This window comes from Coturnix japonica, chromosome 11 (genome assembly GCF_054131305.1).
Source record: "Coturnix japonica strain WE chromosome 11, WE-NBRP24, whole genome shotgun sequence".
In the NCBI taxonomy this organism is placed as follows: domain Eukaryota; kingdom Metazoa; phylum Chordata; class Aves; order Galliformes; family Phasianidae; genus Coturnix; species Coturnix japonica.
In genome coordinates this window covers 3,960,184-3,985,415 of record NC_140673.1, presented here as the reverse complement: position 1 = coordinate 3,985,415, position 25,232 = coordinate 3,960,184, and the positions used below count along the sequence as shown (strand labels likewise).

At 38.4% G+C, this 25,232-nt stretch overlaps 1 protein-coding gene across 8 annotated transcripts in view; it reads right to left on the bottom strand.

Annotated features, from left to right (window-relative positions):
* Window positions 1-764: 764 nt before the first annotated feature.
* The window catches only part of LOC107317312 (uncharacterized), a 35,290-nt gene continuing 10,822 nt past the window's right edge, over window positions 765-25,232 (bottom strand). For 3 of the 8 annotated variants that reach the window (XR_014932947.1, XR_014932949.1, XR_014932945.1), the window contains exons 3-4: window positions 12,134-12,189; window positions 6,614-7,241 (exon numbers count right to left, since the gene is read on the bottom strand). The gene's annotated coding sequence lies outside the window, so the exon portion shown is untranslated. Of the gene's footprint in view, window positions 2,218-6,613; window positions 7,242-12,133; window positions 12,190-18,903; window positions 18,983-19,666; window positions 19,760-25,232 lie in introns of those variants that run through there. The other 5 variants (XR_014932946.1, XR_014932948.1, XR_014932944.1 and 2 more) reach the window with 3 other exon arrangements.

The window sequence follows — 25,232 nt, the reverse complement described above, 5'->3', positions numbered from 1 at the left end:
ACACAGTAATGAGTCTGTCAATGCATATTAAAAGCAATTCCTCTACAAATCTGAAACACAGATATAAAGCTAAGGAAATATGACATAAATAATTTATCTCACGTGTTTCAACATCCATCTCTTGCAAAAACACTGGATGGAGTCTTGTATTATTTATGCATTTACTCTTGGCTTTGTTACAAAACACTGTTGATCGTGTTGTTGGTAAAGTTGCGATATTACCAACTACTATCATTGTTTTAGTGCAGTTAGGTCTGGGTTTTAAGCCATAAAATAGTAATTACACCTTGTTTCTTCCCATTATGTACAGAACTTTCTGCTGCTCTGGGAGAAGCTGTAGAAGAATCAGTTAGAAAAAGGCACGCCTGCATAGCAGTAATTGTAGACAACGTGCAGGCAACTGGGGATACTTGGAATGCAGCCCCCTCTCCCCAAGGGTACAAGAACATCCCCAGTGTAGGCTGAAATTGCAAAGAGTCAATCCTGCTAAAGCACCACCTCTACATATTGATGATGGGAAAGCTTTATTGTCTATGTGAAATACTGATTATATTGGACTATTTAAAAATCTGGGAGTTAATTATACATGCACACAGGAATGGAAATAGTCTTAAGGGACTTTCAGAAAGCCAGTGAGCAAAATACAGTGTGAGGGCTATGGGAAAGTTTACTGGGAAACTCTGGAAGTTCTCTTTTATTTTTTATTTTATTTGTTGTTGTTGTGAATAAATTTAGAGACAATGAAGAGACAAGGTACACTGGACTGGAATGAGGTAACTATATTTATCTAGGAAAGAGAAATCAGAGGTGCTAGATAAAAACAGAGCTAAGGACTAATAGTAAAGGAGAAAAAGAAAATTAAGATCCATGATCTGCGTGGAGAAAAGACTGCAATGCAAACAATTTGAAAGGGAATACAAATACATTTTACTTATAACTTCAACAGTAAGAATTTTAAAACATTTAAAAAGACATGATGGAATACATTATTATCTCTCATAGTTGAATGTGTGTTGCTCTAACTGAGATGTTTTCTGTCACTGAGTCAATACCACATTTTTCATATCAGTATATGGCGGTCCAGGGAGGTGGTTGAGTCATTGTCCCTAGGGGTTTTCAAGAAACCATAGATGTTGTACTGAGAGACATGGTTTAGTGGGTAATATTGGTGGTAGAAGGATAGTTGGACCGGATGATCTTGGAGGTCTTTTTCAACCTTGCTGATTCCATGATTCTTTGATTAATTCTATATCTAAGAGTCGCATATAAAATCTGTGTGGAAAGAAACTCTAATTCTTCCTATAGAAACTGGTTAGGTTTTAATATAGCCAACATGGTTTGAGTAAATATCCTGTAAACATGCAAGGATACATTAGCAAACAGTGATGACTCAGATGCTTCTCTTAGTATTTCCAAAGATGTATCATTAACAGGGCATTAAATATATTTAAATTTGTAGCCTGCAGTATTCAAGTACAAGTAGAAATCAATTGCTATTTCATATTAATGTAGGAGTTATGAACTATTAAATAATATCTCAATGAGAACAATTTTGCTACAGAAAAAAAACAAAACAATGAAACAGAAAATATTCTAAGTCAATATGCTCACAAGTTCTCATAGGAAAATAAAAGCCTTAACAGTCTGCATTTCAAAATGATGTAGCATTGCTAATCAATACAGAGCTAAGAATGACCATCAAATCATATCAGATTGCCATGTAATGTAAAATAATTAAGTTTGCAGAGAACTGACACATGTTTACACACTTGGAGATAGGCTAAGAAAAGTAATTTGCTTCACAGTAATTTTTAATTAACTAGTAAATCCCAGTCTATGTAATAATTTCTTTCACAGCTCAGCTGCCTCTGCTCAGTGGACTTCATAAAGGTCTCTAGTGTTCTCTAACAAATGATAGTTTTCAGAGAAATGGCAGAATTTAGGAATGAAGATGGTCACTTAGCACAGTTTCAAATCACAAGAGAGTTCATATAAATGCTAATTTAAATGAACTTTTAGATTAAAAATTTGAGACGTGATATTGGACACAGTATTCCAGGATCACCTCCCTCGACCTGCTGGACATGCTCTTTTTAATACACCCCAAAATGCCATTGGCCTTTTTGGCCATGAGGGCACACTGCTGGTTTATGGCCAACATGTTGTCCAAAAGGTTTGTTTTGTTTTGTTTTGTTTTGTTTTGTTTTTTCAGCAGACCTGCAAACACAAGAAAACAGAAAAGGAAAGTTATAAACTTTCACAGTCACCAGTGTTAAATTTCATTAAATCAAAGGACAAAATAATATGTAGCCAATGAAAATAAAACAACAACAACCAGCCAACCAAAACAACAGAAAGAAAAGCAGGAACAGGAAATCAATTAAAATCTCTCCCTGCAGCAAACATAAATTCTATGACTGTACAAAGAAAGATCCAATACTTCACACTGTTAGAAAGTGATTCCAGATTTTTACAATATCCACCAGAATAAGTTACATTCTAGCTCGTTTTGATTGGCTGGAAACTCATTTTCCAATATGTGCCAATGTGAAAAGTATTGTTTGTTATTCTTAAGAGATCTTAAAATAAAGACAGACTTTGGGTAGAAAACTTCTATCTTTCTTCTGCAAAAGAACTCAGTTGGAATATCCTGTGTTGTACCAAAGAATTCATATGTGAAAGCATGCTGAATGTCTTCTGCTTACCTTATTATCCAGGCCAAACAAAAACAACAGGATGGTCATTCAACTACTTACAACAAAATCTTGCAGGAGAAAATGATGAGAAAACAATAATGGCAAAATATAAAGCTGTATAAATGTATTCAGTCAGTAAATATATTAATTAGAAAGATAATACTTCCACTGTAATCAGAAACAGTTCACGTACATCCATAGCTTGCTGTTCTTTAAAATGAAGCATCTCATATCACTAAAGTACTCAATCCTTCTGCCCCACACCAAAAAGACAGCATTCTGAATTTAGCAAACAATTCCTAATGAATGGTGAATGTGGCATGCTGATGATTCAAGAGCAACCTGTCCTAGTAAATCAATAATTGCCTTTCTTTACATTCCTTCTGAGTTGAGTTGTGTTGAGAGCCCAGAGTAAAGTTTGACCCTATATCCTTTCTATGGATAAAAGCACATTTGTTTCTAACACTTGTTCATTTTTAGTCTAGGATCAAAATTTCTATCTAAGCCAACGTCTGGAGGTCTAGCCAAAGGCAATCAGGATCAAAGACTGCTTCCCAGCAGTGTTTCAAAAAGAGAATGGCTAATCATTCATAAATGAAGAACAGATGATCTATAGCACGTCTCTAACTGCGGTGTAATGATGTATGCAATTCACACTGGGGACACCAGGAGACAACTGTGAGGGGGAAAAAGAAAGAAAAAACATTTAAAAACAAAACAAAACAAACAAACAAACAAAAAACAAAAAAGAAAAGGAAAAAAGACTAGTAGTATTTGTTTTAATCTGAAAAGAAAAAGGGAAAGAAGATCAACAAATTTAAATGCATGCACAACCCACAGAACTGAGTAACATGTATTTGCCATTAGCCTAAGCTAGAAACAGTTCTCCCTAGATGTGTGTCCTACTATTGCATCCTGTGGGCTAGAAGGGAAGAAATAGGCTGGAGCAAAGAGGAAGTGTCTCACATGGGTAGGAGGTATTGAAGGACCCATATCACATGCATAGGAAGAGAAAAAACTGCTTAGATCCTGCTTGTGTCATTCAACGGTGAAAGATGTCTTTCTTTTGCTTGTGTCTTGCTAGGGTGAAAGAACATAATCACATACATTATTTACACCATAAAAACTCTTGATAGTATAAATTACCCTTACAATTGCCTTCCTCATGTAAAGTCTTTTTAAAAAGATAAGAAAATGTTCTTCTATGAGGATTCAGAGTTTCCACTTTTTATCTGTTAATGACTAAAACAAACTGAATCTGTTAACCTGTAGTAAAATATGAAATAGTATGTCAATGCAGCAATAAATAAAATAACTTCATTATCAGTGGCTCCAATTAGAAATAAAGCTCAGCATTCATAAATAGTACCTATGGATCACTAAAGGGACTCTGAAGAGCTTCTATTTTCACAAAAACAACAGAAGCAATTAAATTCGCCCTCCTTATGCACTTTGTTTTTTTTTTCTTCACTTTAAATTGCCATAGAACACACTTACCAAAGGAAACCGAAGATATGTCCACTGAGACCATAGTAGAGGGAGCTCAGCTTAATTCTCCCAATTACAGCAATTGCCATGCTGCAGCAATTCAGAGCAGACAGACCTCTTCCCAGAAGCCACTCTCCATGCAGCATTTCCGAAGCACACCACTCTAGATGTCTCCTGAACAGCTCTAAATAATGTCCCCTTTTGCCCTCAAACAAATGCTCTCATTCTCCCTGTTCTGAAAAATAGGGGCTAAAGATACTCAGTGTAAAACTGTTAGCTGGGGTTTTAGGGATTAGCCCAAGACGTCAAGGAGTTCTAATTTATCATATATCCAATTATTGGTCCAAGGATCCAAAGTATGAAGGAAAAAAATAAAAAAGAAACCAGAATTTCTGACATTATTTTTTGCTGTTGTTCTATTTGCACTGAGCACCTACCCAAGTAATAATATATATATACCCAAGTCTATATATATATATATAGACATATACACATACACTATACCCAAGCACTACAGACCAGAAATTGTGTATCAACATGGAAGACAGTGCCCATTTTTTATCAAATCACAAGTCTAAGTCTGCGATTGCCTTAAGGTACTTAAAACCTTTCTAGTTTCTCACATTTGTATTTATAGAGGGTTATGCCCCCTGGATCATAATAGTTTTGTGTAGCCTCAGGTAATTCTGGAACAGGTGGAGGTTGCAGTTTTTTGGCAGATCAGTGCAGAACATGGTCGAGATCAGTCAAGCATTAGTGTCAGCTGTCCTTCACACATCTCTAAAGTGCAAGTGCGAAAAGATCAAATAGAATGTCGTCTGCTGTGAAAACTGAGAAATGAACAAGAACGAACAAGAGTGAAACTGCATCCAGGTCAGAGAAAACCTGCAGGACACAGTATCAAAATATGAACTGGGGTAAAATCAATATGAATTTAAAAGCTTGTGGGTTTAGATTTAGTTGATTTATTCTTGCCTCACTGAAGCTGCACAGAACATGATTCATGCAGGCTGCTGCTTTTGTAGGAGTCTGCAAATATCCACAGAGCATTGGGCAAAAGTATTTGGGAACACTGTCAGTTGTGTCTGCAGAGAGTAGGATCACATGCTTCAGGTAATGCAGTTATTCACCTTTACACTAACGCTCTCCTCTTGACAAACAGTGGGGTCTGTCATGGCCATCAGCTCAGCTGCTCCTGTGAAGACACACAGCCAGAGGCACAGCCTGTCTGGGACAGTTTCTGTATGACAGGAGCTCAGGAATTCATCTTATATAAGTGTGTTAGCACTGAAATTCCCATTTGTCCCATAATATAGCAGGATATCAGTGTTGTACTTGTGTCCATGACTAATTTGCTTTGTCACTAATTCCTCATCAGGTTAACTAGGTTGAGGCCGGAGGCTTTGGTAGTTTGGCAGGACTGGACTGCTTTTGCTGGTGCAGTAGTGTGAAGCAACATAAACATTACAAATATGTTATTAAATTATTAATTATTTTGAGGTGTACATCCTAACAGAAAGAATGGGGATGCTCCTGTAATATGGAAAGTCCTCTCAAGCTCCCATCCTACACCTGGAGAAAGGAAAATGGCTTTTTGAACTCTATTTCACAAACAAGCCAGTCCCTTTCCCTTCCTGCCATCACCCAGAAATCCACTCGGATCTGCAATGGGCAGTGCTGGAGAGTGCGTTGTAGGGATAGTTGCACACAGCATCTACAAGAGGGTGACAAAACTTTTTTTACAAGCTTTCATCCTGGCAGTCTAAAAAGAGAACAGCTCTGCAGTCTTTCTGCAAGCATTATTTTATCATCAGGTTCACTACTAGCACTATGAAGAGTTTACTTTTACAAATAGAAATAACTTGTATATAATCAGTGTGTGGATTCTGGAATATTTTTCCTCAACATGCAGTAGTTCAGTGGTAAATTCCGCTAACTACAAAACTGCAGGGAACTGAAGATCTGCCTGTCATCACCACTTCACACTGCAGAAATGAAATTGGTGACAGAACTTATGGTCGTATTATAAAAACAGATGTGCCAAGGAGTAGAGTAAATAATCCCTCACAGGGCTTCCTAGAGCACTACCAAATATAACTGGTGCCCATGCCAGCCATACTTGATACGGAAGCCGTAGAATGCAATGAGAAAATAAACTACCCTGCTCACATAGCTCAGCTCAGATTGGCATCCAAGTTGTTTACTGTCTTTTTTTTTGTTATTAAAAAATTAAATGGCAATCACAGAGCTATGCATTCGAGATTAATATCAGTAAAACAATGTACAAACCACATTACTAGGTATTCATCAGCTGTCAAATATATAAATTTCTAAAACTCATTCATGATTAGTCCAAAGAAATTTCCAGTATGCAGACAGTCATATAAATACAATTATATATCTCTGGAGCTGTCCCTTACTAGCCCATGTTTCTTTTTCTAGCACTGCAGGATCCCCTCCTTGAGCATCCTCAGCTTGGATATTACAAACAAGTTCTTCTCAGAAGGAGCGGTGATGCACTGGTACAGGCTGCTCAGGGAGCTGGGGGGTCACCATCCCTGGAGGTGATGGTGGAGGTGTGGCACAGTGACATGGCCAGTGGGCACGGTGGGGATAGGGGGGTTGACTTGGTGATCTTAGAAGTATTTTTCAACCTTAATGATTCTTTGATTCTATGAGAAGCAGGAGCTTCAGCTTCACATGTACCCTACAATTTCTCATACCTTATTGACACAAACACAATTTCTCATACCTTATTGACACAAACACTGGTGACTTTTGGAGCAGCACCGATAGATTCCATTGCTAGCCAGCTAACTGCTGGTGGTGTCACACCCACGTTTACTCTGTTAACCTTTTTCCATTCTTAAGTACCTCCTGCAGGATGCAGCCTTTGTATATATGTGACTTTTCAGGCTGAATCCTTTCTTCTACTGTTCCTTGATCATGCTCTAAATACTGCATACTTTGGCTCATCGTCCTTTATCCATGCAGCGTATCTTGCTAATTTCAACTTCTTCTCACATCATAAAAGTCAAAGATGATGTTCCAGATGGGCTGCAAAACATTGACATAGACATATTTCTGCTTTCTTCTATGATATGACTAACATATGCAACACAAAAAACATATTGGCACTTTTTCTTTCATCTGGCATAGTGCCTTACCGACACAGACATAACTTGTTGCCTTTGATGAGTTCTACTTTTCAGTCCTATCTTTTGACTTGAAACTAAGTAAAATTGACACGAACTTTCACTGTTCACGATACTGAAAAGCTTGTTTCTAGGTAAATAAATTTTCACTGTGGAAAGGGGAATTCAGCTAGCATCTACCTTCTGAAAATGCGAAGGCACTATAAGAAACTTTCCTGATTGGGATATTGTTGTATTTTACCTGCTGGTAAGGCTAGGATTTTGTAGCTGTTCTTAGAGGTAGTGCCAGGAGGATCACAGATGAGATAGCAGCAGGTGGAGGAATTGCAATGGGTAAAACAGAACAGTAGTAACAGAGAAGTTGAACAGCTGTGCTTAGGCACTTGACAACGTTAAACTCTTGCTGCAAGATCAATTCCATGGACATCTAACTCAAGGTATTTTAGTTTGCTGAATTTTCCTCTAGACCCATCTGATAAGTGATTTTCCTTCATGGAGTTTTATTTTGAGTTTATCATTGTAAATTCTTTTGTTTTTTTTCCTCATCAAGGAATTCAGTTGCATACATTTGCACCATGAACACTTCCATGTTGGACTCCATTCTGTCAGACTGCCTCTCTGCTGCCATCTGTCAAAAAGCAACAACATGTAATGAGATGTTTGTGGGAAGGTTAAACCTCTGCTGCCATCCCACCAGCATCTGCCTCTGACACTGTGGGCCAAAATAAGAAAATAGAAGGCATTAGTTTTGGAACAGATCTTGTAGATTGTAAAGCCCTTGTAAACATATTACATATTAAGAGAAGCTATGAAAAATGTGCTTGTGTAAGGTTACGTTACAATTAAAAGTAAATTGAATGAGTAGACTACATCTGACTTTGGTATGAACTGAATATTGAGTCCATTGTTTTCCTAGAAACACAGATGCTACTGCTTAAACATGAGTTCCTTTCCACCCAGAGATGACTGAGAGAGTGATTCTTGTATGTAGCAGCAGATGGCACTTCTGACTATTTTAAAGCAGTGTTATTAACATATATGACTGCACCAAACAGGTGGACTTTGCTTAGTTATTTATATATTTATTGTTATGATGTGTACTTCTAGAGAGTTTTGTTATTTGAGTTAATGCAAGGGTCTGTCTATCTATCCTTTTAAAAATAGGTGCAATTTCCTCCTGTTTTTAGTCATTGGTTTCCACCTGTTTGCCATGACTTTTCAAATGTAGTGGAGAGCGCCTTGGCAACTACATCATCCAGTTTCATCATGACTTTGGGATGCATCCCATCAGACCCCATAGAAGACCCCATTGTTGAGTATCTCAGCCTTCCCTTTGTATGCTGTCACCAATTCCCCCATCTTGCTTATCAGAGAGAGTACACTGTTTTTAGTCTTCCTCTTCTGACTCATGTACCTGCAGAATCTCTTCTTATTATTCTTTGTGCCCCCTGCCAAGTTCAGCTCCAGTTTGAATATATTATTTTAATCTTCCCCTTGACAATCTTAATTTATCATTTCTTATTTTTTTTCAACAACAAATAGTGTCAAAATATACTAATTCAACATCTGTTTCCATCTCAGGCTAGACTGTGGTTATAAATGTTTCAGAAAATGTGTCTTGTAGAGAAGAACTTAGAAAGACGGTCCACTGCTCAAGAAATGTGAAAAACTGTTAGAAGGGTCTTAGCTGGGAAGAAATCATTAAAAAAAAGTTTTAATGAAACACAATTAACTTTCTTTTCTGGAAAAACAAACAACCACAAACCCAGAAAAAAAAAAAATTCTGATCAAATGAAATATTTTCCTTCCAAAAATCCAATTACTGTTATTTTATTATTATCAATCATCAGCAAAATACTTTTTTTCCAAGGGCATGGCTATGCTGCCCTGAGATTTGTCCAGGGAAGATGCTCATGTTTTAAGACTGTTTTGTTTTTATTTCCCATCTTGGTTTATTAGATGAGCAAGAAAGAACCTAAAATTATTCATACATGACTAAGGACATGGTCTTCTTACTTATCACTTGAAAAGTATAGCAACTGCTGTACCCCAGAATGCACAGATCAGATCTACTGCATCTCTGTATATACTTCATAGAGGGAAGGCAACAGAGCTACCACCATCAGGAACAAAAGGAAGCATCTTGTGTTCCATTCATTTCCTTGATTTTACTTTCAGTTCTTCCAAAATAAACAAACGTAGATGCTACATACCACCAGAAACTGTAGCTGTGTGCAAAACCATCCGTGCACACATTAATAATAAATAAATAAATAAATAATTTAAATGAGCTTAAAAACCCATATGTTCTTTTCTCATAATTGCTTTTATTTTTAGCTGAAATAATTTGGAGACCACATGATTTGAAAATAAACATTGGAATTAACTATTTCTCTTTTTTTTAAAAATAAAATTATTCCATACTAATTCCAGATTAGAACCTTATGAAGCATCCTTATGCCTCTCACGTATTTGTTTGCTAAAGTCAGTGGCTATTTAAATCTTCACAGAGGAGGAGAAAGAATCTTGTTCTTTTCCAATGTGTAAATGAAGTACAAAATTGGTACATCTGTCCTTTTATGCCCTGTTTTGGTCAATGCCAACTAATAGAGGCTGACACTCTGCAGATAAATTAGAAGATACTGGAATGTAGCTGTACAGCTTAAATTTATTGCCAACATTTCCAGGCCTGTCAGTACGGGAGGAGCAAAACATACTTGGACATTGCTGCATTTTAGTACAGTTTATGGTTTATTAGGATACCATCAGCAAAGAAAAATACTGTCTTTCTGGCTCTTTTTCTCCTTTTACTACTGTATGCAGAATATGATTTCCTTGAGTGCCTGTGTTTTAGGAAGCTTCTCCTTTACTAAAGACAAAGTTTGCAACATAACCTGAGGATGGAAAGTGCTTTAACCCTTTTTTAAATACAAGCTCTATTTATGTGCATGGAGATAACAGGATTTTTACACTTCTAGAATAAGTTCTCACAAAGTGATTTCATATTCTCAATATATATAAGAAAATATTGGCTTGTGGCTGTGGGATCAATAAAGTATCCCAGTATTCCTGCTAATTACCACACTTGGGTTAGGGTTGAAGGATTGAATTGCATGTTGCTTTGCAGAATCTATTTTGTCTTCTACTTTAGTACTCTACAATACTCCATGCTTGCATCAAAAACAGTGTTACTAGCAGGAACAGGGAGGTAATTGTTCCTCTGTACTTGGCATTGGTGAGGCCGCGCTTGAGTACTGTGTTCAGTTTTGGGCCCCTCACTGCAAGAAAGACATTGCGACCCTGGAACGTGTTCAGAGGAGGGCTACGAAGCTGGTGAGTGGTCTGGAGCACAGGCCTTACGAGGAGCGGCTGAGGGAGCTGGGAATGTTCAGCCTGGAGAAGAGGAGGCTCAGGGGAGACCTTATAGTTCTCTATAACTTCCTGAAGAGGGGTTGTAGTGAGCTGGGGGTTGGCCTCTTCTCTTGTGTAATCAGTGATAGAACTAGAGGGAATGGTTTTAAGCTGCATCAGGGGAGATTCAGGCTGGACATTAGGAAGTATTACTTTTCGGAAAGAGTAGTCAGGCACTGGAATGCACTGCCCAGGGAGGTGGTGGAGTCACCGACCATGGGAGTGTTCAAGAAACGCTTGGATGTGGTGCTGAGGAATATGATTTAGCCTGGAAGTATTGGTGATGGTTGGACTAGATGATCTTCTAGGTCTTTTCCAACCTTGATAATTCTGTGATTCTGTGATTCCATTGCTCTAGAAAATTGGCAAAGTAACAGTATATTTAGAGGAACAAAGCAAGCAGTACTGGCATGTTTATCTGGACACTACCTACACTATCTTAAGATTTCTGAATTAAAACCAGTTGTCTTATGGCCTTCTGTAGGCTATATTCGACTACAATTTTAAGTTATTGTGCATATAAATGTTAATTGCATGCTGTCTTAATTTAGCTCATAATACCAGTCTCCAAAGATAAGTATTAACCCAGAAGACATCTCAGAATATTTTGCCTGACCAAACTGCAACAGTATGTGCAGATCAACTGAGTCATGTATTTCTTCCTTCATAACTGCTAAGACAATAAAAGAAAAATTGCAACAGTAGTATTTTCCCTGTCTGAAATCACACATTTCTTTTTTACTGGCTAAAATTACATCCTTGAGAAAGTGCATTATCATGATAGTTCTTTGCGTAAGGAAGTCTAGGTAAACATTTTGCCAAGATCATTATCTTCCAAAGAGGAAGCCAATAGAAAATAGAGGCTTTATATTAAAAGAAGCTTACAAGAGTGTCTTGGTATGATGACAGCAACAGAGCCAAGAGAAGTTCCTCCCACATCACCTCTAGGTGACCAAGTTCTTATGCGAACGCTTGAGCAAAATCCAGTTCATTTCTGGCTAAACTTCCTCAGGGTATATAAGGGGAGCCATAGAATATTTCTCCTCTCCTTAGTTCTTGGATGCTTTGGCAGGCAGGAGAAGATGGTGTGGGGAATATCTTCTTCCCTGTCAGTCAGTCTGAAGCACACACAGTACCAGCTGTTTTGGTGTTGGGATGTATACCAGGGAAGATATTAGTGTGTGAATAGAGAGAGTTTTAAAAGAGAGATCTCTGCATTCTTAAAAAAATAAGCACTGGTTTACACTGCAAAGCACACTTGCTCAGATTAGAATTATCAAGATGATATATAAATATATTTTTTTCTAGACCGAATCACTTACGACTTTCTTCATGGCCAGCTTCATCACTTTTCCTTCTTGTGTGGAGGTGGATTTGACTTACCTACAAGCACACCAAATAGGTGCTCTTCTAATTCTGCATGCTTCTTTTTTTGCTGGCTGTAATGAACAGAGAGCTTCAGTATGCCAAACAGATAACACACAGTTCTGTATTTTGCCCTTGCAGGTTTTAACTAGTTGTTGAACAGAATGAAGGCAATTAACAGAATAGTCTTCACCTGTGATCATTATCGTTGGTGTAAAATAGCTGTGATTATGCAGTACTGACCTGGGAAACCCAGCAGCATCCTCTTGAAAGCCAAGTAGGTAAGAGTGCCTACACTCCCTCAGACTTATAGATGTACTTGAAACCTGCATATAATTTTAAGCAGTTATTGCTGCTATCCCAAGGGTGACTCAGACTACATCTGACTGAAAGTTAAACTGTTAAGTGAGGTAAGGAGCGCTGCCATCTCTACCAGGTGGCCTTGGGGACTACTTGTGTCTGGCTGATGGGGCCCAGTGTGGTGCCCAGGGACCCCAGATATCTACCCAGGCTGGGGACACAGCTGCTGCTTCTCCTTTATCACTGGTGGTAAAGCTGCAGATGTATCCCAGAGACCCTCTCTCCACTCATCACCCCTGCACAGATGTCAGGCCCTCTTTTCCATTTCACACATCATCTACATGCCAGCTAGTTCAGTTTGCTTCATGCAGGCACTCACATACTCATACCTTATGAACACCACGTTCACAAGTCCTGTCTGTACCAGCACAAGCCCCCTGTGTGCCTGATACCTGACCCAGATCTGAGGCCCTTGCTATGCACTGGCTTAAGTTTGACATAAGCCCAGCTTAAAGTTTGTTAGAGAATATGCATGCACACCAGGTTGGAAAGGTATAGATACTAGGCTCCTCAAGCAGTTGGCACTAGGCACATGAAGTGTGACCAACCCATGTCCCTGCTCCAGCCGCTGGTGAAGAGTCTGCACTGCCTCTCTGTGTCTGCACTCACTGTGTTTCCCTCCTAGTTGAGGTCACCTGAGGTCACTGATAGATGACCAGACAAAAGTCTTGGGAGACCCTCTCACTGAGTCACAAAGTTAGAATGGATGTTCTGATCAATGGTTTATGTCTAAAGGATTCTGTGTGAAATTAATCCCTAATGTCCCCCAGTATAATACAATAAGTTAGCAAGCTATCAGCAAGTCTCTCAGTCTTGAGAAATGTAAAGTTTCAAGAAGTCATCTATTAGTCACTTGCTGAGTACTTACTGCAGGTAAAGAAGCTCTAGATTTGGAGGAGTAATCTTGAGAGGCATCTTCGTCCAATTGATTCTCATACTTTCTTAATATTGCTTATTACATTGGAAAGGGTCCTGGACAAGGTATCTTTAAAAGCTCTCCTTCTACTTACCCATACTAAAACTCCACAATATCTGATGCTGTATTTTGATATGATAATAATGTCATTTATCTTCCAGCAATTTCTCCCATCTTCTGAGTACTGGAACTGATCTCTGTAACTCAGATGTGAGCGAGTACTTTAGCAGTTCCTTGTTTTTGTTGTCTTTTTTACAACTGATTTCTCAGCACATAGTCAAGGTCAAGATGGGTGAGAAATCAGGGTTCTTTTGTTGTCTTTAACTACCTACTGTTCTCCAGTTGTTAAGATGCTTTCTGTTTCATACTCAGGATGTATGTTACTAGAAACCTGATTCCTCCATAACAATAACTGAGAGGTTTATAGGGTCACAGAAATTAAGCTATCAGAGATTAACAAGCATGGCAATCTTTTTTGAATAAAACCAAGTTGTTGAAAAGACTGCCAATGACTTCTTTCTTTAAGTGCTGATCCAGTAATGAACACAATTTCAGCTTCCTGTTTGTGTAATAAATAGATAACAGAGCTCCTCTGTTTCTAAAATAAAACTTATGTTTAGTTTACGAGATAAAGAGCCATAGTTCTCAGTACCCACAAATGTGTTTTAGAAGAACATAGAAATAGATTAGCTGTTGAAAGTGTTTTTCCTTTGCAAGCTTATGTATAACAAAGAAGGAAAATCTGGCATTACTGTCTATCAGACAGTATTCTTATATTGCTTACTCTTTAGCACATTTTGCTATATTTGCTTGAAAAAACCTGAAAAAGATTTTAAACGTTGTCTGGTCACCTTCAAATCTAATTATCTGTGCAGGCTCCCAAATTAATTTTGGTTTCTGAGTGTGTTTCTATTTCAAGGTTTAAATTACAGACGTAAAATGGAAAGAAAATCTAAATGATATTTTCATTATGGCCTTTTACCAGGTTTTTCTTCTATTCAAATGAAGACTAAACCATCCCCAAGCAATGCATCATTTTGTTAAAACTGAAGTTTGTGACAAAAGCCCTTCATCAAGAGTGATCAGTCAAGTCTGGTAGCTCCCCTGTAAGTGTCACATCCCACTTGTGAAGGAAGAGAGGAGTGAGCAGATTCACAAATCCTGTTAGATTATGGAGAAATTATATTCAGGGTCCAAATACAACCATCAGTTTTAATGAGAATCTCTGTAATACAATTATCTTAAAAGTATTGGCACTCCAATTATACCTTAGCTGTGTGACTAAACTTTGAGACTCTATAGGACACCAAAATAAGCTTTGTGTTATTTAACAGCTTTAAGAGCAAAAATAAAAGAGAGAGGTGGTAGACAGGCAGATGGAGGAAGCAATCACCAATGTCTGGCACAGACACCATTGCCAAACCTGACACATCAAGGGATATGCTGCTAATGAAACAAACACTACTTTATCTCCTAGTTCCACGTACATTGTAGCTTTCAGGGATACAGAGGACAATGATGTTTGGGAAAATAATTGCCATAGCAAACATTTCCAGTGACAACCTTTCCAAAGCTCCACAGCAATCCAATTCTACATTGGTAAGCTGCAAGTGTTGCTTTGAAAGTTATGTCTCCTGTTTATTTCCAAAACTACAACTATTATATTGAGCACAATAGCACTATTTGATAGAGCAAATTTTCAACTACAAAACACCATTTTTACATATAGTCATCACCATTAGCTATGCATTTTCACCAGTGATGCACACGAGCCCACATGCCATGCTTGTGAAAGTCTGCACCAATGGAAGTGACCCACTGGTGCTACTGCTGAAATGCACCACCCACCACTTCCTGCGCTCACCTCCACTGTTTGGTCTCCGTAAACATTCAGCAAGCACTAATGAATGTCAATGGGTGCCATTTTTTCTGCATGGAGGAATTCAATTCCACAACTTTGCTTCATATGCACTCCCATACCCAACACCATTCTGTCAGACTGCCCTTCTGCTGTCTACTGTCACACAGCAAGAACATGTAATGCAATATTGGCAAGAAGGTTCAACCTCTACTGCCATTCCACCACCATCTCCCTCTGACATCATGGGTCGACATCATAAAAGAGGAGACATTACTTTCAGAGCAACCCTCATATCACCCTACTTCTGACTGCTGAATGTGAATACACATTGACATGGTTGATTGAAGACTTCTCCAGCAGCAGCTGCTACTACATCTTTGGCAGAGAAACATTATTTGCTCTTGATTTAGGTGGAAACAGAATTTCATCCTTAAGAAAAAGTTTGAAAATTTGTATGCAGAGCCTAATAACTGAGGGTCCTAATTTAGACCAGTCTGTAGCATAAATCTTGAGGCTTTAGTCTTCATATTCCATGTTTCTTCCTCACCCTGTTAGCATACATTACTGTCTATTGATACATAAATAGATCTCTCTTATTAAAAGATTGCTTTATGATCTTTTGCCATTGCACTCCTATTTTTGTAGCAGATGGTGCTACTTCTTACCAATGCTGATTACATATTCTTCTAGTAAAAAATGTAACACTATTGACATAACATCAAAGGTACCACATGAAATTAAAATGAGTTCCTGCATTCTACATGAGAATGAATATTAGAATCCCAGGAGACCCAGCTTTGTCTGACAAAATGTAACCTCAGATAAACTTTTTTAAAAGGAATATTGCCCCAAATAATGAATTATGGTTTTTGCTTCAACCCCAACCTGCCTTTTCCCCTCAACAGCTTTCAAAAGTCAAACTAGCAGAGATAATCACTCTGGGAGTTCTGTCTATTAATAAATTTCCAACAGATGACATTTATTCTACAAACAGTAGATGAAGCTTTTGTTTCGCATTTACATTAGCAGTATATCAAGTGGACCTACAGCTTCCCATCATCTTCCTGATAAATCTGTTTTCAATCGGTTTCTCCTACATTTAGGTACTCTGAAGTTATGTAGAAGGCAAGGCATAAAGTTTCCTTTTGTATCTCACCTTTGCATAGTTCAGTCATTCATCTCAGATCGGCACAATCCGTTTCCTTATGTTTCACTGCAAATATATCTTTTAAAACAGGGCTAAACTGAAGATTGAGTCACCTACAAACTCTGCATCACCAAAGCTATAACAAATCAATTCCAGAGAAGAATGGCCTCTGTAACAGTTACACAGACAGATTATCTGGAAGATGGGAAGACTAATTGGTCTACTTTCCTAAAGTTCTTTCATGGGCACAGTGCTGTCATGCTAAGTACACCTGTAAGTTAATGTTTATTTTTTATACAGTGTGCATCAATTAGTTGTGAATGCCCTAATTCTGTCCAAATTACTTCAGAGTACTATTCTGTAACTTTATTTTAACCATTATGTTTGTTTTTCTGTTAGCTGTTATTGTATTTAAACACTTTGCATTAACATCTGTCTTCCCTTTCTAGGGTATTTCAGATCTGAGGTCTCAGTTTCTTTTGTGTATACAGAACAATCTGGTTTCCCATTCCTTATGGGACATTTCCTTTGCTTCCAGTGTTAGTCAAAGTACCTTCTGTTGCAGCTTCTTGATGTTTTCTAGCTTCCTATAGTCTAGTCTTCCTAAAATACCATAAATAGAAAATCCCAGAATATTCTGAAAGATGCTTTCCTACTGCTCAGTATGTATTTAAGTCCTGATTTATACATCTCACTTCTAGAGCCATAATGCATGCCAGGACTTTGTTTACCTTCTTACTGCTAGCAGACATTGTGCAGATGGCTAATGCATTATCTCTAATCACTCCCAGGTCTTGTTGCAGCTCTATTTTGCGGATGAGTGTTCTTATTTGTGCTGTAGAATTTGAATCATGTGGTTCTGATCTCCATTTTCCACATTTCCATACACAAAAGATAATCATGTGATAAAAATAAAATCAATCAGGTTATGAACTGCTGAATAAGGTTACCTACTATTCAACTCGTTTAACAGCTTATCTAACAACTCTTTAACTCTTAAACCTTTTATGAATAGCCAAGTTTTGCCCAATGTTAAAGCACACTGATCCCATTCTTGTCAAAATGTTTTAGTGAATTTAACTTGGTGTGTCTCTCAAGACTTCAGTTTCAGTACCACAAGTGGGCTACATGTTTAGTTAGTATAATCCATGCACTGATGTCAAAGCCAATTAATCTGTTATGATACCGGTCCAGGATTGTAAACGTTACACTTTTATCTACCTATTGATCAGGAAAAAGATCTCATCTATTTTTGCTGAGGATAGAGAAAAGACAATCATTTCAAGCTTTCTATTTTTAACTACGACCCTCTTATTTACTTCCCTCTTTACAGCTGAACTTTATGAGCTACAAGATCTGCCAGCCAATATGACAAATTCCTAACTCTGCCTCTGTTAATTTCTTGTGATAGTTCAATGAATTAAATAAGTGCACAAATTACAGATTCAGTGAGTTGATTCCAGTGCTTTTTTTCATCTTTTTTCCTAACATTTCTATACCATTTCTGTATTTGAGTTTTCACACCATTCAATAATTATTGCATAATCTCAATGATAAGATCTCAATACAGGTTTTATTTAAGCAGATTCACAGAACTCTTCATTTTAATTGAGCACATCTGAAATGCTTGTATACTGATGCATGCAGTATGAGGAACAAGCTGCTTGAACTGGAAGGTTTTGGCCTTTTCCCAACATCATGACATCATTGGGGTGAAACTTGGCAGCATGAGTCCCACAACTGAAGTGATAGTGTGGAGGACTATCAGCTGTTCAGGAGGCTTTAGGCAGAACCAGTGAGGTTGAAGTGTTGCACTGTATGCTGTATGTAAAGGAGAGGTTAGACTGTACAGACCTTGCTGTTAGGGACAGCATGGTAGAGAACCTCTGGGTAAAGATTAAAGGGATAAATAGTAAAACAGATGTTGTCATAGGTGTCTGCTATTGATCACCCACCCAACTGTGGGAATGAGCTATTCAGTTATGGGAGAAATCTATGGATCAGTTGTCTCTATCCTTTCTGGATATTACCTTCCCATATATAAACTGGGAATATCCAACTGCTGTGAAAAGCAAGTCCTAAAGCACGTTGAAGAAAAAAGCTTCCTGCAACAAACACAGTAAGCCAAGGAAGCCACTTAGGAGCTCACTTAGATCTACTGAGAGTAATGAAGGACTTGTAGGGGAGGTGATGGTAGGTGGCTCTCTTGCCACAGACATCATGAAATAGTCAAGTGCAAACTTTTTTATGTAAACTGAAAAAAGATCAGAGTTGCCACTTTGGGCCTTAAGGGAGGAAACTCTGAGCTTCTCAGGGAGCTGGCTAGTAGTGTCCCATAAGAATCTGCTCTAAAGGATTTAGGGCTCCATGAGAGTTGGGGGTTTTTTTTTTGTATTTTTTTGAGAATAATCTTTTGAAAGCTCGGAAGCAGACAATCCCATTGTGTCACAAGGCAAACAAGAGAGGAATACTGACATGAATGAACATGGAACTCCTCCTGCAACCAGGGCAGAAAAATAAAATACATGACCTCTGGAAGTGAGGTCTGGCTTCATAGAAAAAGTACAGAGCTGCAGTTCACATCTACAGGGAGAAAACAAGAAAAGTCAAAGCTGAAGTTGAGTTTACAGCGGCCAAAGTGATGTCAGACAACACAGAAAGGTATTTTAATGCCTGACAATAGCAAAAGGGGGTCTTAAAGAAAACACTGCACTGATATTTGATGCATATGGTTACCTAAAAAGTAAAGATGAGGAAACAGTGGAAGCATTTAATGTCTATTTAATGCTTTTTTGCCTAAGTTTATGTTAGTAACAATAAAACTTGGGCTGCCCAGTCCTCATATTAGGAGGACCACAATTAGGGGAACAGTGATTTTTATCTGTGGCTGATGAGACTGTAAGGGACCAGTTGTAGTATTTCATAAGTCCCTGAAGCCTAATGGAATTCACCCCAGAGAACTGAAGGAGGTAAAAGATGCTATAGCTCAACCCCCTCAATAAGTTACCAAAGGTCTTGTATGTCTGGGGAAGCCCCTGCTAACTGGAAGCTAGGCAGTGTTATACCTATCCACAAAAAGGGCTTGAAGGAAAAAACAGGAAGTTACAGACCTGTTAGTTTAACCTCAATCCCTGAAAAAGTTAAGGAAAAGACTATCCTTTGGGATATCAAAAGGCAGTTAAAGAAAATAGAAAGCAATTATAATGCATAATCAACATGGGTTCACAAAGAGAAGGTCCTGCTTTAGTAACCCAATGACAATCTTACCCACTTCATGGATCATTGAATTATGAAAAATCTTGATTTAGAAGGGACCCAAAAGGATTTTCAAGTCCATCTTCTTGTTCCACACAGGACAACCTAAAATTCAAACCATATGTTCAAGAATATTGTCCAGAAACTTAAACTCTGGCCAGCTTGGTGTTGGGATTGCTGTTCTGAGCATCCTGTTCCAGTTGTAAATGAGAACATAACTGACCCCTGCTTTAGGGATTTCTTAGACAATAAGCACTGAATCATAATAACAGTACAGGGCTTACAGTATCCTTATGGATAAACTGCTTGTCTTTGAGATACACAGGTTTGTGTTTTGCTGGTTGATGAACTGGATCAATATTAGAACAGTGAATGGGGCTACACCTTGCTGGTGGCCAGTCATTATCAGTGTCTCATAGAGCTTAATTTTAGAGTCAATTCTGTCCAATATTTTTATCAATGACTCAGTTGCACTGGAGCATTGGACAACCATTCACAACAGGAAATTCAACAAAACTGATGTTGGGTGCTGCACCTGGGACAGCGTAATGCCGGACACAGGTGCAGACTGGGAAATACATGGCTGGAAAGTAGATCAGCAAACAAGGACCTGGAGGTGCTGGTGACAGCAGCTCAGCATGAGTGTGCCTTGGATACCAGGAGGGCAAAATGCATCTTGGGGTGCATTAAACACAGCGTAGCCAGCCAGTCAAAGAAGAGATTCTCCTGCTGTATTTAGCACCTTGAGTACTGAGTGCAGTTCTGGCCTCCACAACAAAAAAAGGATGGTCAGATACTTGAAAGCATCCAGAGGTGGACAGCAGAGCTGCTGGCAGGGCTGGAAGGCATGTACTGCAAGGAGGGGCTGAGGACATGTGCTGTCTAGTTGGGAGAAAAGGAGGCTGAAAAGTGCCCTCATTGTCAAACACTACAACAGGGTTCCTAGCAAGATGATCAATGCCCGTGGCTGTCATTGCTCAAGGAGTATTTGGATAACACCCTCAATAATATACATTTAACTCTCAGTTAGCTCTGAATTGCTCAGGCAGTGGGACTCGATGATCTTTGCAGATCCCTTCCAGCTGACCAATTCTAAAAAGCAAAGGAAAAAGGAAAGACATCATTGTGTAAGTCAAAGATATCATCGTAGTGCCTGAAGGAAAGAATTTATCTACCGTGTTTATAACATTTACTGTCAGAAGCCACGTTAGAAATTAAATCATTGCTATCTTTTCCTTTTAAAAAAGGGATTAACAAGTCTATAGAGGGAAGTACAAGTCTACCTGTTCTAAAAAAGCAGCACAATTATTTTAGATCAGCAGGGGGAGCTGAACTGTTACACTTTCGCTGAATACAGAGATGAGATACTCATTGCAAAGAACTGCATTATTCTGTGAGACACTTCTTATTTCTTTACTTTTATAGTATTTCCTATACAGCTTTCTCCACACAAGAAGTCTCAATTTCTACTCTGCTCTCCCATTTCCCCTAAAGTAACTAATCCTAATGAACAGATCTTTCATTGCAGGAATTCTTGGATGAGAAACTTAAATAAGAAGCTTATTCAAGATGAGATGATGGTTCTTATATTGCAGCACAGGCAATACTACAGGATTACTGGAGGGTACTGTCAAGTTTCAACAATAACAAGGAGAAGAAAAATATTTCTAATGTTGAAATTGATCCAACCAACTAGTTCGAAGTTATATTTATGTTACAGGCAGCTCTGTGGCTTTAACCTTACTGAAGTTAAGTGTAATGTAATGTATGGGCTCCATTACGTGTTTTCAAATGAGAAAACAAAAAGACAAAAGAATGCGAGGAATAGCATGTTTATATGCTTTTACACAAAAATCGTATCCTTTCTGGATAGCACTTTTAAACCAAACCTGGTCCTTCACTAAATCTCTAGATAAAAGTTATGGAAATGCAGTCATGAGTGGGCAAAATTTTGGCAGTGCAAATAAGACACTTATGAAGCTCACAGTGACAAGATTCACAAGGACAGATAAACAAGACCCTCTGTTAGTCTAGTCACAAGCAGTGATCTGGAGTATCATTGAAACAGAGATTCTAAAAGATCAAAACTTGTTTTAGGGATAGACTGCTTTCTGAATTGTGTTTAATCCAATCTGGTGCAAAAACAACAAAACACAGAACAAAGAAGGAAAATGATCACAGTTTGACTCGCATGACCTTCTCTAAAGAGTTTCATATATATTATATGTTATAGGCACTCAGTCCAGTACAGGAAAGCAAAAAATAAAATAAAAAAACAATAAAAAAAAGATGAACACGTGGGAATCCTTTCTGTGAACTGCAGTGTTCTCAGACCACCAACAGGTTTCCAGACATCGGATGACCATCAATATTAACAGAACTCTTGATGAAACAGGCCTATTTTTAAGCTTTTTTTTGTTGTTGAAACTAGTTAAGGCCACCTCTGAACAGTCCCTTTAAAACCCCTAAGGATCTACACCCCTCTATTACATTTTCTATAAGATACATTGCTAGTCCCAAGGCAATTGCTCCACATAATAGAAAAACAGAAGTTGGAGAGACTGCATGGCAGCTACAAAACAATGAAGCAAGGTGCTGAAGACATTATAATTGATTGTGAAAAAGTTTAGAGATAAATCAAGCCCAATCAAGACTGACAGCAAACTCTTGGATTTGCCTGTTAAAATCGAGCTCTTGCACATACAGCACACTGAGGACACATTCTATAAAGAATGATACCACGTAAAGCTACTTTGACAAACGTGTATTATTACCCGAGGGAGAGGAAGAAAAAAAGTAGCAGAAGCGTAGAAAACCAAATTCTCAAGAGAAAATAATGAGGGAACAGTTTTGTTGTTGGCTGGTGGAATTTATTTTGTATTTCTCTGATCATTCTGCACTTGCTGCACCTCACAGAACTGGAATTTCTGATGGCTGGGCATTCAGATGCTGCCAATTTTTATGTCAATGGTTTATGGGCTGGTTTAGCCTGGCTCTGTGACTAGCCTGTTCCAGTGCTCTGTTACTTTCACAGTGAAGCCAACCTGTCATTTGCCAGAACATCCAGGTCCTTCTCCTCAGAACTCACCTTCAGCCCCCAACCTGTACTGATATATGTGGTTTTTCCTCCCCAGGTGAAAGATTCAACACTTGCTCTTGTTGAAATTCACCAAGTTCCTCTCTGCTCAACTCTCCAGCCTGCCCAGGTCTATTTGAATGGCAGCATCACCTTCTGGTGTGTCAGCTGCTCCTCCCATTATTAGCTAACTTGCTGAGGGTGGACTCTATCCGTTCATCTGGGTTACTGATGAAAATATTTTACCAGACCAGACCCAGTACTGACCTCTGGGAATACTACTGGTTAGGCCTCCAACTAGACTGCGCTGTTGATCACAAGCCTCTGCCTTGCCAGTCAGCCAGTTCTCAGCCCACCTCAATGCTTATCTAGCCCACACTTACTAAGCTTAATTGCAAGGATGTTGTAGCAGACAGCATCAAAAGCCTTGCTGAGTTCATGGCTCTATCCAATCCAAAGCAGCCTTATCTTATTCCTCTTCCAGAAACACAAATGGTATGGCTTTTAGGTCCTTACCACTAATTCTTTTATTCTAATTCACCAAATAGACATCAATGGTGTCATCAGTGGCATCATAAGTTTTGCTAATATTAATCTAGACCCTCTTGCCCCTCTGTGTAGCATTAGTTCTGAACTGAGATCCAAACCACAAGTCCATTCATAACTATCCAAAAGATGTTGACAGCAGGTCTTGATGCTTTTGTTGCCTACAATCTGTCTGTCATCAGAGAAATTCTGTGCAATATAGCTTAAAGCAGTGTGTACTGTATTTTTAAATCTTGATACCACATTCAAAGCTCAGAGGTATTTGTCATTTACTTCTTCTGTTCAGATCCACGTTGTTGCAGAAAATGTCCTCAGCTCCTCAGTCAGTGAGGCAGCACTACATGCCACCTGAGCACTGCCATACTTAACCCAATTATGCTCTTCTGAATCTAAACTGTATCATAACAGAGTCCACCTAGACTTTCCCTTTTGACCAAGAGTTCCCAAGCTAGTAATCATGTTTCTGGAAGTGTGACTGCAAGAAGTGTAATGAATTCAGACACAAAGAGAATTTCAGAACTGCTGTCTAGGACACCAGTTTACAAGAAATATAAAAAATGTGGATATAGGCACAATTAAGATGGCTCTAAATTCCCTAAAGACAGTCCTCTTACTGAAGAGGAAATGTTATCCATTCCATCCATCATTTTCTCTGCATTGCCAGTGTACATGACTCCAAACAGTCCATTGTGTAGACATCTTGTTGGAAGTATTTTTAAGAAAGGAGTGGAAGTCATTCCCAGCTGAAATTTATATATAAAAACTATAAAGAAATTGAAGCCAAAAAGCAAGAAAAACACCAAGAACAACAGCAACCAGCCAAGCAACCCCAAACCTCAACCTCAATATGCTTTTCATACAAAATGAAAATACCAGATTTTTGTCACACAGCCTCTGGTGCACCACCTTTTGTCAAAAGCAGGCTGGGAAAGAGTCTTGAAAATGCTTTGTATCTTTTCCAGCATACCATGCTGCAATACAATTGTACATTTGTACTGTATCTGCCCTCTGACTATTCGGACCTTTCCCCTTGTAGTAATTGTCTTTTTATTTCCTTGTAGTTTAGCTGTACTTCGGCACTGGACAGAAATTATCTTGTACTTTCATGCTGATCTTTCTTTTATAAGGATTTCAGAAAAGAGGCAAATTAACAAAGCTGATAAACTATTTCAGAATATTCTACTGTGTCTCCTATAGCAAAAGCTGTAGAAAGAGGAGTACAATGAAGAGGCCTTTTTCTCTCCTGACTTTGTATTTAGTTCATTGCCTGCCTTGAAAACTTATGAAATGAGCTTGCCAAATTTATTTTCCCAAATAATATCTTTAAAACAAGCTAGAACAGACTCTTTTTCATTTGTATATAGGTTTTGGCCATAGTTCAGGAAAGCACTCAGGCATATTTTCGGATCAAGCATCTAAACACCTGAGCAAAAATAAGTGCACAGGTAAGTGTTGTGAAAAGCATTAGGGAAACTCAAAATCTGAACTGAATGAAGGTCTCTCTTCAAATTGCTATAAGTGTATCCAAAAAGTTAACTACTTTTATTTTCATCTTCCCCATTCCTTCAAAGGAAAGGCATAGGCAAAGCTGATGTCATAAAAAGGCTGTTGCTTTAAAAGGAGCATGAAAAGGCAAGTGACACCAGAGTTACTATCTGATAAGTTTTTGCTGATCCAGTGAGGACAAATAAGCTGAGATCAACAACTTAACAAAGATTTACAGAACATTCCTCTTAAGAAGGAACAACTCCTACAACTCCAGGAGGACCTCATGAGGTTCAACAGATCCAATTGCAAAGTCTATCAAGCTGGGGGATGAAAAGATGGAGCACAGCCCTGCTCTTTAGATGTCTCTGTTGTGATAGGACAACAGGTAATGACATCAAAGTAAAAAAGGTCTGATTTAGCCTACGTATACATTTACATTGCCCTTATTCACAATAAGGACAGTGGCAC